Source organism: Populus euphratica, unplaced genomic scaffold (assembly GCF_000495115.2).
Source record: "Populus euphratica unplaced genomic scaffold, PopEup_1.0 scaffold184.1, whole genome shotgun sequence".
NCBI lineage: Eukaryota > Viridiplantae > Streptophyta > Magnoliopsida > Malpighiales > Salicaceae > Populus > Populus euphratica.
Window position 1 is genome coordinate 333297 of NW_011500065.1, and position 13829 is coordinate 347125.

The following is a 13829-nucleotide window of genomic DNA, read 5'->3' on the forward strand; positions in this document are numbered from 1 at the left end:
TAGCAATTATTGACAAAGTCAGCAATGCAGCCTGCCTTAGGCAGGACGCTAAAAGGGGTGATAATATCTTCCCTTTTGCGTAATCAGTCTCGAACCATAGAATCTCTGTTGACCAGTTAGGGTTCCTAGTAACCATAATACTAGGTGGTGACTCCTTAAACAAAGACAATTCCCCATCAAAGAACAGGATGCCAGAAATCCATTCTTTCCATTCCATTTAAATTATTTTTAAGGTCGCCGCGATGTCGGGTGCGACAGACAGAATCTAAGGCTATCTCGTCCTGCATATACAGGACTCAAAATTATTTTGGACCCTGTACAATTAATGACTTAAGGCTATTTCAGGTTCTGCAGCATATTGAGCCCAAGGATAGTTGAGTTTTAGCATGCTTAATCATCACATGTGTGCCAGGGTGTGCCCAGCCCAAACACCACATGTGCGAAGGGGTGTGCCTAACACAGAGACAAGAGCCCAGGCACCATATGTGCACATGGGTGTCCCCGGCACTGAGACAGAAGCCCAAGCATCATGTGTGCATTAGGGAGTGCTCACCTCACAGGCAGGAGTCCTAGCACCACGTGCATGTTGAGATGTGCTTAGCACTAAGGCATAGCCTAAGCGCCATGTGTGTGCAGGGGGTGTGCCCAGCCGCAGGACAGGAGCCCAAGTGCTACGTGTCCCCACATAGTTTTTCTTCGACACTAATAACAATTTTTTAAAATTTATTAATGATGATGATAATAATAATAATAATAATATTAATTTTTAGTTTTATCTTCCAAATCAAATCTTTGGTTGTTTTTCAATATTAAGAATACATATTTTTTAATTTAGTAATTATTTTAGTAATAATATTTATTATTATAAAAATAATAATATTTATAACAAAAAAAATAATATTTTTAATATTAATACTTTTGGTTAGAGTAAAAATAATAATATTCATAACACAAATAAACTTTTTTTTAATTTCAAGAATATTTAGAATACAAATAATAATATTTTTTATATTAAAAATTTGAATTATTATAAAAATAATAATATTATAATAAAAAATAATAATATCTTTGAGATGAGTACTTTGTATTATAAAAAAATAATAATAATATTAACAATGCAAATTATAATATTTTTTATATTAATACTTAGAATTATTGAATATTTTTAATAATACTACGCTGTGGGCTCACTTTTTATTTTTATAAAAAATGCCATAAAAATATGTAATAAATAATAATATTTTATTTCAAATTTATTAATAATATTAATTATAATAAAAATAATAATATTTCTAAAACAAATAACAATATTTAGAATCTTAAGACCCATAAACATTGAGTCTTGATGAAAGACTCAATAGAATTGGATGTTGATGCTTACCTCATTGATCATGGGTCTTAACACCCGATCTATTCCCTTTGAGTTTGGAGCCATGACCCAAGCACCACTTGTCTCTAATAGGACACGATCATGACTCACCCAGCATAACCCAAGCGCAATGTGCGCGCCGGGGGGGGGGGGTCCAGTGTCCATCCCATAGGTAGGAGCTCGAACGCCACGTGTGTGCAGAGGTGTGCCTCAACACCCGTCCAACCTGACACGTGGATCCTGCAGGTTGTAGTCTCCTTACATTTCCTTACTAGTAGTGCAGTCCACAGTAAATTCATTTATAATAAACAATATCTATGTTTTAATAAAATACTAATAACTTTTAGTTATAGTTAATCATATTTTCTTGGTAATCAAATGTGGTAGAGCATTCTAGATTTTTAGAAACATAAGATTTCTGGGTGCGCCAGACATAAGAATGCTTGACATTTCAAATTGCTTTCTTTAACGCATCAAAATGATTAAAACCATCTAAAAAAATTATTTTAATGTTTTTTTGATAAAAAATAATTTAAAAGGAATTTTGAACAACATATTATAATACAAAAATAAACACTTATTTTTCAAGATGACCTTTAGAATTCTATCAAATAATTTTTAAAATTAAATCTTGAAAATAAAAAACAATAAAAACTAAATTAAAGTCAAAAGCCTTTGTCTACCAAATAGATACTTAATGCAATTAGTATCTAAATAAATCTAGAGATTTAGTGAGATTTTTATATTAATTAATTAATTAATGTTAGGTCTCCATCAAACATTTTAATGGGGATAATCACAGATATTTTTTAACTAGAATTAGATAATGATCAAGCTTGAATTCCCAACTACATATTTTTAGGTTTTTGTTTGGTATGATTTCTACAAAACCATTTTAGTTATATTCATTTTTATTTATGACTTATAGAAATATGTATTAACTTATATCAAGATTTTGTTACAAAATTGAGGTAAAAATTTGATTAAATCAGAAGTTAAAATTCTTAACTTTTACTAATAAATTTTAATTTATTTTACATTTCTCACTTAAAATAATATATTTTTATTTTTTAAAATTATTTTTAACATCAATACATTAAAAAATAAAAAAATATAAAAAAATAAAAATATTTCCTTAAAAAAATACGGTAAACCACAATCCAAAAACCATACAAGAAGATAGTATCTGCCAATATAGTAGCTACTACCTTATTCAAATTTCACAATATTTGAAGAAAATTAAGAGAGAGATAAATCCTCCCTATGGTAGAGCATGAGAAGATGGTGCCCACCAATGCTGACGGCAAAGCCAATGTGAACGATTATTATTTTACTAAAGAGTCAATTTAGAACAAGTCGTCAGTAGTTTATGAGTAAAAACTGGCAATCTAGCATGACACAGGCCAATGAATAAGATAAAGAGAGTAAAATATCATTGTTCAACGTGGGAGCGTTCATTAAATTTTAGTCTGTTCTTAGTATGCCTTGTATAATGGGCTACTAAGGCAAGCTAGTGGGCCACAAGTCATCCCCTCTCCCCCTAATGCAGCACTAAACTAAAGTCTTCACTGTCTCTTCCGAAGTCTCATAAAAGTCTTTTTTTCTCTCTTTGTACTGCTCTTTCAAGCTTGAATTGCTATGCTCGTTGTTAGATGATGCAGTTTGGTTTTCTTTGCTTCTAAGTTACTGCAGGTTTGTGTGTTTTTTGTACTTATTTTGTTCTGTTTTTCTTTTTGTGTAGTGAGTTCTTAAGTGGGTTTCAGCAATTTAGCTTAAAAGTTTAACACCCTTTGCTGTTCATGAATGATTTTGTTCTTTTAAAGTCAAATTGGGTATCTGTTCTTGTCATATACGGTAGTCTCATTTAAATGTATCAATGTGTAAAACTAGCTAATAAATTTGTGAATTGTTATACTCTGCTTTGTTATGAGCTTTCTAATCAAAATGCTAACAGTAATAATCATAGTTATAAGATGAAAGCCAGGGCTTACCAGGCCTGAGGCACGGGTTGGCGGATCATCCAAGCTATGATTTTCTTTAAAATCTCTTGAAGCAACATTGTTTCATGCGTTTTTTTTAAGCCTTCTTTTTTTACAAATAAAAAAAAAGGGTCCAAGTATAACATGCCTAGGCTAAGCTCTGGGTCAGGTTGGGTTTTATAACTATTACAGTAATGCTATGTTGAACTAGGTCTTCAAGTTTTTTGCTTACAAAGTAAGAACTATAAAGTCTACTAGAAGTCCTTTTGGTTAATGATGTTTTTACACAACATAGAATCAGCTATCTGTGTAAAATGCTTGGTGAAGTTAGGATTTAAGAAGTAATCAGCTGCAGATTATCAATAGGATGGTCACTTGGTTGATTCAAGATTGAGTGACTTAACGAAAGTATAAAATTAGTCAATAAGGTTGACGCTTATCATAAGTTATGGAGCAAAAATAATCATTGGATTGCTTGAGTGCTGAAAACTTCCCTAACGTTGCTTGAAAAGGTCTTAACCATTCTAGGGAAGTTGTAGTATAAAGATTAATCTCTCAACTGCGCAAGAAAATTTAAGAACCCTGAAGATAAATTGCTTAATGGTGGTGATTGTTAAGTGAGACATCAAGAGCTAGTAGTTATAACCGTTGTAATTTTTGATACATTTGCATTTAAGAAATAAATTCAGCTGGCAATTTTTGATAGATCAAGTGGTAGTAGCTAGAACCATTGCAATATGGTAAGTACTCCATTGGTTAAATGTAACCTTTTGAGCTTTACTTCAGTGAGCTGAACTCTTCTTCATCAAAGGTTAAAATTATGGAAACTAAACTCAACTAAACTAAACTAGAATTTTCCTGCTCGAACATGTTTGGCCCGAATGAGCTTTTTTTATTTATTAAGAATGATTTATTGATCTCATGAATTCATCAAATCATTGTGAGCATAGGAGCAACTAGTGTTTCACCTGCATTTCTTATTTTTCTTCTCCCACCTTTGGGTTCCTGCTCTTGTGAATAATAATATTCAGTGTTTCTTCATGAATTTTCCTTACGTAATTGGACATGTATCTATGTGTATTGAATATTGTCTTTATTTTCTGTTCCTTTTGTAGGCCCTATTAATAAGAAATGGCTGACCATGAAAAAGATGATGTATCAATGCTGTTAGACACTCATCCAAAGTTAGTGGATGAAGAGGTGGATTCTTGATTATCGGCATTTCTTCCTAGGACTCAAAGTGCATCAATTTCTATTCTTGTGAATTCCATGGAGTCCTATGGTTTTGAAACCAATCTTGTTGGCTATACTGGTCCACTGCGTAGTGAAAGAAAAGCTCCACTAGTACAAATAAGTGGTCCTATATATATCAACCGTAACACTAAAAACCTATTCCTGGCAAATCATGGTGTAACAATTCACCAAAAGGTGGAACCCAAGCCAGAAAGATATCTATCTTTTAAAGGAATGGATCTGAATGACTGGGATGACATGTACACTACTACAAATGCCCACTTAATGAGGTCTGGGCAACTAAGGATGTGCAATGATCGTTACTGCATAACATGCCTATCGTATTACCTTTTCAAAGATTCCAGGGTATGTTTTTGTTCTAATAGAAAAAATCTTATAGCTTCTGGAGTTGCTGTTATGATATCCTGGATTTTTACTGCTACTTCTTATTGCCCTTCATTATTCAAACAGGAGGAACCAGTTTCTATATGGATTATGATGAAGACTTCAGTCATAAATGGCTATTTTGTTGCATATATTTTTACTTAGTCACTTTTTTTGAGTAATTCTATCATAAAACTAGGATTTTCTCCATCTCTAGTTTGGTTTCATGATGACCTCTATGGTTATCAACATATCGAGTGTGGGTCATATTATAGTTTGTGGCTTATAGGCAGATGCTGGAGCGGAATGAGGACATCTGCCTCTCTAGGATTTTTTTCATGTTTTGTTGCTAGAGACAATTAGTAGGTTGGTGGTTGTGAGGGCAATGCCCTCGTGGTATGACATGGGTAAAAATTATTAATACTCCTTGAACGATTAGGATTTTTTAGGCGGCTAGGTTTTTTTGGATGGTTTAGGGTCTGTTATAAATATATACCATATAACCCTATTTTGACATAGTTATAAATAAAAACTCCTCGATCCTGTGGATGTAGAGACATTGTCGAACCACGTTAACTTTTGTGTTCTTTTTGGTTTCTCTCATATTGCAATGTTTATCAATAGTTGCTGCAGTTTTTTCACAACAGGCCATCATTTCATTGCCATCTCTTTGAAAGTGATACCTAGTTGCTTAGTGGGATTAGAAATAAAAATCTTGTAGAAGGCTTCTCGTTTCCTTGACATGCTATTCCAAATTGGTTGCACTTGGTGAAAAGATGAAAACTTGTGAATTCATGATGTGATGAATCTCACAAGTTAAAATAAAAGTTGTAATGATGATTGGTCCATATTCTCGAGGCCGTTCTTTTTGGTGGTGACAAAGTGGTGGAATGGGATTATGATAATAATTTTTTATGCTTTAATGAAGGAAAAAAACGGTGTTAATAGAGGTTGTGCAGATCCAATTGGGGTAATATTCTTATTCTTTATGTTGAAAGGTGTTTTATGTCATCAGAGATATTGTGTCCCAGTTTCCTCTTATTTTGAGCAATGTTTTCTTTTAATTGAGCTAATTGAAAAAGAAAAATGTTTTATTGAGGACTGTGATTTAAGTATATGTAGTTAGGTATTGGTTGTGGAGTACTAAACTTGTATTTATCTAAGGGGGATTTGGTTTATGAGCTCCAGTTGCATATGCTCTGTGGGTAATGAACTTTATAATACCTAATAATGATGGTTCACTATAGACTTATTTTGTTGGCTGGGAAGTTGTTGAATTTCATACTCTTTTTAGTATTGAATTGGAAATTATCTATGTGCTTATCTGAAATTCATCTGTTTGCATTCTTCTTTGGATGTGGCCTTAACTGTTTGGGAACCATTTAAGTTCTTGAGGTCTTTTGGAATGTTCATTTGCATGAATTTGTTTGCAAAATTTACCCTAGTAATCAGTTAAATTCTTCCACGGCATAAATGTGTGGCAGCAGAAGCTCAAGGTCTGATCTTTGACATTCTGTTGGTTGGTTTTAGTGACTATGACATGATGGAGGGGAAAACCATGGTTCAAAGAGGAGGAATTTGGTGGAGGAAGAAGAAACACTATTTCAACTTTTGGCTTTTCAAAGTTCAAGATTTATTATATTTTTATGATAGGATTTAAGAGAATAGGTTCGTTTTGTTTTGGAGATTTTGACAGCTTATATGCATATGGTGAAGATGATGAGTTGATGCATTCACAAAATTTGACCTAAGCTGGTGATAATTGGCTTTGATGTCTATGTTTCCGGGTTTGTTTAGTTTTTTGGTAAGTCCCTATGCCATGATTAACTTAGGAAGCTAGGCAAACCTATTTTTTCTTCAAGTAGATTTGTAAGAACTTTATGGAAGGGGTTGACTAGTTTCAAACCAGATCAAGAAGCAGTGTTTTCCTTGTGGGAATGCGTTAGAGAGAAAAGTTATGTATGCTCTTTCAATAATCTTTCTCAGTTACATGGGCTTAAAATAAAATAAGATCTTCAGCATTTACCTGTAAAAAAATTACATTCCAACCGCAGATGTATTGTGTATCTTCTCTAATTCTACAAGTAGGAAACAATATTCAGTATCCTGTGATTGGCTTATAAGCAGTCTGTTGAACCATTACTAAATCATAGCTTTACTTTATAATGTTGTCCTATGTCTTGATTATTATATATTATAATAATTTTATGGACCTGCCTCAATGTGTTCACCAGCTTTCTGCTTTTGTGTTTCTTGCAGTTTCACAGTGTTCTCTATGGAGATGCTAAAGGTTGGGCAAGGAGATTTAATGATGTTATAAACTTGTATATTCCTCGATTTATGAATCCTTATGCTCGAGTGGTTTAGAAGTGGACCAATGTTTTTGTCATTTCATGCTTGGTGGCGATTTTCATCGATCCCTTGTTTTTCTTCCTACTATGGGTGCAACAGGTATGTTTAGCTTGCTTATAGTTCCATTTATAGCTAGAGTGGTGTTAAATAGAACTGTTCACAGATTATACAGTTACATATAGAACATGCAGTTACATACAGCTCTGAAACCATGATTTTAGCAACTTTTAAGCAGTTTTGTTAAGTTTTAGGGCTTTCAATTTTCATTGTTCTAATCATGGATATTCTATTGCTGAGAGGGTCCATAATGATGCCTTTGTCTGATCCTGATTTTACTTGGATTGTATAGAACTTCTAGATTCCACAAACAATTATTTGAAAAAAAACTTCCATAATAATTGCTCAAAAGCTGTTGTTATTGCTAAGATATTTCATCTGTTTCTGACTTTAATGCTTTAGGCATTTCATATGATATTCTCCTCAGTTCACATTTTAGCTTGTATTTTTTTGGAATTACATTATTTTCATTTTTGGTTGCAGGAAAACAATTGCATAGTTATTGACTGGCCATTGACTAAAACAATTATGGTTTTTAGGAGCTTGACTGATCTCATCTACTTACTAAACATACTTTTTCAAGTACACTAGCTTCTTACATTAATCTAATTATCTTTCTTTCTTTCTAGCTGCTGTTAGACCTGTCATCTCCATTAGTACTAATGTCAATCTTTTTATTTAAAACTTAGAGATCACTAATCATAGGCTTTGTAGTAACTTCAACAATAAATTTAAAAGTAACACACCACTTAACACAGTTAAAGCTAAAAAGATGAAAAAGCTCGTAATGGCATATAAAATGACCCCAGTTATGAAAATAGCTCATATAAATAATGATGAGCTTGTCTCTGTGCTCCTTTAATTATTGAAGTATGATTGTCAAATTCCATTGCTTCTGTCTTGAAGCTCTTTTAAAGTCCAGTTTTGATTGATATATGAAAACTATTCTTAGCAAGTATTGATTCATTAATACTCTCATTTATTTTCTGCAGTTTAGGTTAGCTTATGTTGCTCCTGAATCTAGAGTGGTTGGTGCTGGAGAGTTAGTTGACCATCCAAAAAAAATTGCTAAACACTACATCCAAGGATGTTTCTTTATTGACTTATTTGCGGTATTGCCACTCCCGCATGTTAGTGATTCATTCTCTGTCTAGCATGGTAACTATTGACCTTATAAATTTTACTTAGGATTCAACACAACATATTGTATCTATATTCTTATGTTTAAATAGCAACCATCTGAACGTCAAGTTCTAAACCTGGCTGAGGATATGGAAATTAATTGCTTGTCATTACATGAATTTGGATTCTGGCGGGTATAGGGACAACACTGGGTCTTAAGGCCATGAAGCACGTCATTGATTATGATTGCCTAATATGGGGAGGATAAATAATGTCATCAATTTGAAATGAACCGCGTCACCGAGTATGATTGCCTAATATTATGAGGATAAATAATGTCATCAATTTGAAATGGAGATTTGGAAAGAACATGAAAATGGTGGGGTGATAACGAATGTAAAGTGTCAAATGCTGCAGCCTTTAATGAGCAATGCTATGATAGTCACTTCATGATTAACTCCATGAACACTCTTCTAATCTCATTGTTAGTCATATACATGTAGGTGCCATCTTTCTTTCCTACAGTGAGATTTGGAGAGTATCTGGATAACCATTTTCAAAGCTGACTATCCTTGGTGTTGTTATAAATCACATCACAATAAATTGCAAAACTAAGCGAGTTGTGTGAGTAGAACTAGACATACATTAGTGCGACTATTTTTAGGAAAATATTAAATGGCAATTAACAAGAAAAATAAACAAGATTTCATGTGTGGAGGGCTTCACGATTAACTAGAGTGACAGACTCGAGTTAGAAGCTGAAGGTTGATGGAAGTGTTAACTATTCAGTATTCTGAATTTGTCATCACAAATGCTGAAAATGAAATAATGTGATTGCTTGTATAGTTTCCATGGAATTTACATTGTAATCTTCTAGATTCAGTAAATTATGTCTAATAAATTAGCACTAGAATCTAATACCAGATTCTTGGTAATCACATGCAGATCATTATATTAGTAGTCCTACCAAAGGGATTGCGAATCTCTGAAGCAAATAATGCCAAAAATCTTCTATAGGCAGCTGTTCTTGTCCAGTACATTCCAAGGTTGTGGAGGTTTACTCCTCTTCTCATTGGTCAGTCTCCAAGTGGCTTCATATTTGAGACAGTATTGGCAAACTTCTTTATAAATCTTTTCACCTATATATTGTTTGGTCACATCGTTGGGTCATGTTGGTATCTCTTTGGGTTGTAAGTGAGTGTGTTGAGCTTTATTTCTCAAACATTTTCTTATCCTTTGAATATCCAGAAGTTATTATGAACTTTGTTACTATTCTGGATCTCTAGTATCTAGAGATGCATATAAGTTTTTTCTAGAGTTTCACCCTCGATCTCCTCATAATATTCAATCTCTAGTTCTTAACCTCTAAAGCAATGATAGATTGAAAGGAATATTTTGGTTTACTAGTACAACATTTCCTTTTCTCGTCACATTATCATTGCATGGATCATTTTCTTTTTCGGCATATTGTTTCTTTCTTCTTTTGGCTAATTGAGTGAAATAAGAAACTAGTTCTGTATTCTGATGCCTTAGTGATAGTACTCAAATGACTCCTCCACTCTTTTAACAGAGGGTTAATCAATGTCTCCGTGATGCCTGTCATTATACTGGTTTTCAAGAAGAATGCATGAAATTTATAGATTGTGGAGGTGAGAATGCTAATGAAGAATACGGGTCTCATCCAAACTGGACTAACTGGAAACAGAATCCTGATGCAAGTAATTGTTTTCGAACGGGTGGTTCACCAAATGGTTTTGATTATGGAATCTATACCAAAACAGTCAACCTCACCAGAAAAAATATCATCATCAGATATATATTCATTGTTTTGGGGATTCCAGGTACGAGAGTAATGTTATCTTACACATTTTTTCCTTTTTCCTAAGCTATTATAAAGTAATTGGAAATTCTCTCCATAGAAAGTAATGTAAGTTTGCTACTTAAATACTTCCTCCAATCATAATTTTTCATCTTTTGTATAATTAACAAAAACTTTAAATCACAAAAGCCAAAGGCTTAGTTTAGTCTTTTCACACGGTTCATTAATCATTACATATTTGACCGATGGTATAAGTTACCTTTCCTCTTTTTTAGTACCAGTGAAGTGACCTTTTTAGCCTCCAAATAAAAAAATTAATACTATTGACCAAGGGCATTTAACTCTTTATTTTTTTAAATACATTAAAAAAATATCTTTATGCTTTAATCCAGGAGATTTTTAGTTTTTCCACGTATTGTTTTTGTTAATCCCAGAACCATGGAGTACAATTTGATATATTTTAAGATGATTAAATAATTTTAAATTAAAAAAAGTTGTTGGCATGTGTTGTTCACATATTAGTGTGTGGGAGGTGCTCGAGCCCTTTGGGCAATACGCGTGGTGCCTCGTGGTGGTAAAAAATGCTTGCCCTTCTGTCATGTTGTTAGATACACCTCCATGTTGTCTTTCTTTTAGTGTGTTTCTTGTTAGCGGTGGTTGGTCGTCGATGAGGTTTCCCCTCTTGTTTATCCCTCATCCCCTGAAAATTATGTGTTATTCCTCCTTGTTATTGATATTTCAATTCTAGTCCTTATTCTTTTGATTTTTAATTTTTTTTCTTGATTTTTTTAAAAGTTTTATTTGTTTTCAATTTAGTCTTTAAATTTTAATTTGTATATATTATTTTTTTTCAGCTTGATCTTTATTATTTTGATTTCTATTTTTTTGTTTCTTTTGTAAAAGTCTTATTAGTTTTTAATTTTATCATTTAATTAAATTTTATAGTATATTATTTTTCCAGTTTGGTTCTTATTTTTTCTTGTTAAAGTTATTTTTCTTTTTAATTTAACCGTCTAATCGAAAATTTATAGTTGCCTTCTAATTTATTTTTCATTTTTATTTTTACCCTAATTATTTTAATTAATTAATTATTTTTATTTTAAATCTTTTTATATAATCAAATTTTTTTTCTTGATTTTATTCTTTATTATTTGATTTGTTAGGGATTGAGCTTTGTGGTTTTTTTGTGTATAGTGCTTCTAGTCTAGTGACTCGGGTTATGTATTTGAAAAGTTAACGCGGGTTAATATTTTTTTTTGTCTTATTTTATTTTTAAATTTTATTATTCGATATTATTTTTTTAAAAAAATTAAAAATAACGTGTATTCAACTTCTTTGTATTAAAAAAAAAACTATCAGACCTGAGAGTGCGGGTTAGCTTGTGGAAACTATGGGTGTAATCAGTAACTTTTGATGCACTTCTCTGACCTAAGCTAAGAACACCTCCTTTTTCATTTGGTGGTGTTGCTTGAGTTTACAAAACTAGGTTTATTTTAATCCTTGTTATCTTGAAACCTTTGATTTCTTGGGCTGCTTCTCAATAACTCTTTCGTTTCATGTAACACACCTATTTGATCTTATAATTGTGTCAATATTGGTGCAAATTAAACTGTTTTTCTGCTGATATTATATTTTTAATTTTGTGAAGCAAATCAGTACTCTTGCTGGAAACCGAGTACCGAGCTATTTTGTTTGGGAGGTCCTCTTTACCATGGCAATCATTGGACTTGGCCTCTTGCTCTTTGCTTTTCTCATAGGAAACATACAGAACTTTCTCCAATCTCTTGGTCGGAGGTATAATTTATTAAATTTATCCTCTCAAATGTCACCCAAAAGCCTTCAGATGTCCATAATGACTTGATTTTTTTTTTTTTGGGAAAACGTTATTATTGTGCATCCATTTCAGTAGTGTTCTTATTTGAAAGCATGGATGACATAGGCTATACTGCCTTCAGATTTAAAGATATTTTTCATCACTATCTCTCCCAAATTTTATATACTCTTTATATAGTGATGGTTTCTTACAAAATAACCAGAGGTAGGATTATTAACCTGTACCAAAATAACTTCACTGCTGAACACCAACTCTCAATAGAGAAGTTTTGTAATGCAGAAATTGTATTCATTTTCCAAGATGATCCTTCATTTGCAGCCTTGTTATTATTTGTATCGATTCTTTAACTAACTAACTGATTTCCAACTAACTCTGTTACAACTTTATTTCGATGCGTTAAAAGCTTGCCTATACTATCTAACTATAGCAGCTTTTCCTGTCAATTTCTTTCTTCAGGTATTCTTCTTTATTTCTTCCTGCCCATGTCATCTGCTACTGCTGTTAAATTGTTGTTGTTCTAACAAGTTCATCATTACTGGAATGCACTGTTTTTAGCTTAAATCTCCAAAGAAAAAAGTGATGGGTGAGAAATGAGATAGATGTCTATATTATTCACATCTTGAGAAGAAAATTCTAAAAAACCTCCATGCCAATTTTGATATGGCGGGATTATGATGCAATTCGTATTCGCCAATTAGTTTTCTATTCCTAGTTTGGTATTTGCAAGTAGATTAGAATGCCATCTGCTTGACCGATCATTATTTATTAACTGTTCATTGTTCTACCTTCTAGGAGATCAGAAATGTCATTAAGACGACGTGATGTTGAGCAGTGGATGAGACATCGGCGGTTGCCACAAGAACTAAGAAGGTCTGCTGTATATTCTTTTAACTTCTCATCTCTCTCTGTTTCTACCCTCTTTTTCTGGGTAAACTCCTCTCCCCATCACACACACAAACGGGGCATACACACACTTCAATCATATATTTCTTGACATGATGGATTTTGTAATGAAATGCAATGAAATTCCATACACTTTCGAGGTTTTATTGTTGGAGTTTGCAATGAGTGAAACAGTTGCATACTTAAATAAATAAAGAAACCCTTGTTATCTCCATCAAACCTTGCTCAGTGAAATGGAATTCGTGATATTTTTCCTCCTGGACCATTTTGCTGTGTCAAAGCAAATATTCTTTCATTTATGTCATGCCTATTACTATACCCTTTTATTGTTTCTTTGCATTTCCATCTATAATATTCCTCGTATTTTTCTTGTGCACTTGTAAGAATTTACTTCTTTGCATGGTCACATTCTTTGGCATGTGTTATATAAATCTCGTATCTTATAAAATTGTTGTCATGTAGGAGAGTGTTAGAAGCTGAACGGTATCATTGGGCTGCTACTAGAGGTGTAAATGAGGGAATGCTTATGGAGAATTTGCCGGAAGATTTCAGAGGGATATAAGAAGGCATCTCTTTGAACTCATTGATACAATGAAAAAATTGATGTCTTCTCCCAAATATAGGAGTGTCGAAGTAATAAATAACCCGACAAGACCGATATCGAATCACAAGGAGGTTAATTGTACAAATTATAAACAACAATAATAGTAACAATAATAACAACAATAATAATAGTAGCAATAATAATAATAATAATAATAATAATAATAATAATAA

The 13829-nt window shown here is 32.6% G+C and overlaps 1 pseudogene; it reads left to right on the forward strand.

Annotated features, from left to right (window-relative positions):
• The first annotated feature begins 2819 nt into the window (after positions 1-2819).
• Positions 2820-13829, forward strand: part of LOC105108229 (probable cyclic nucleotide-gated ion channel 20, chloroplastic) — a 16766-nt pseudogene continuing 5756 nt past the window's right edge.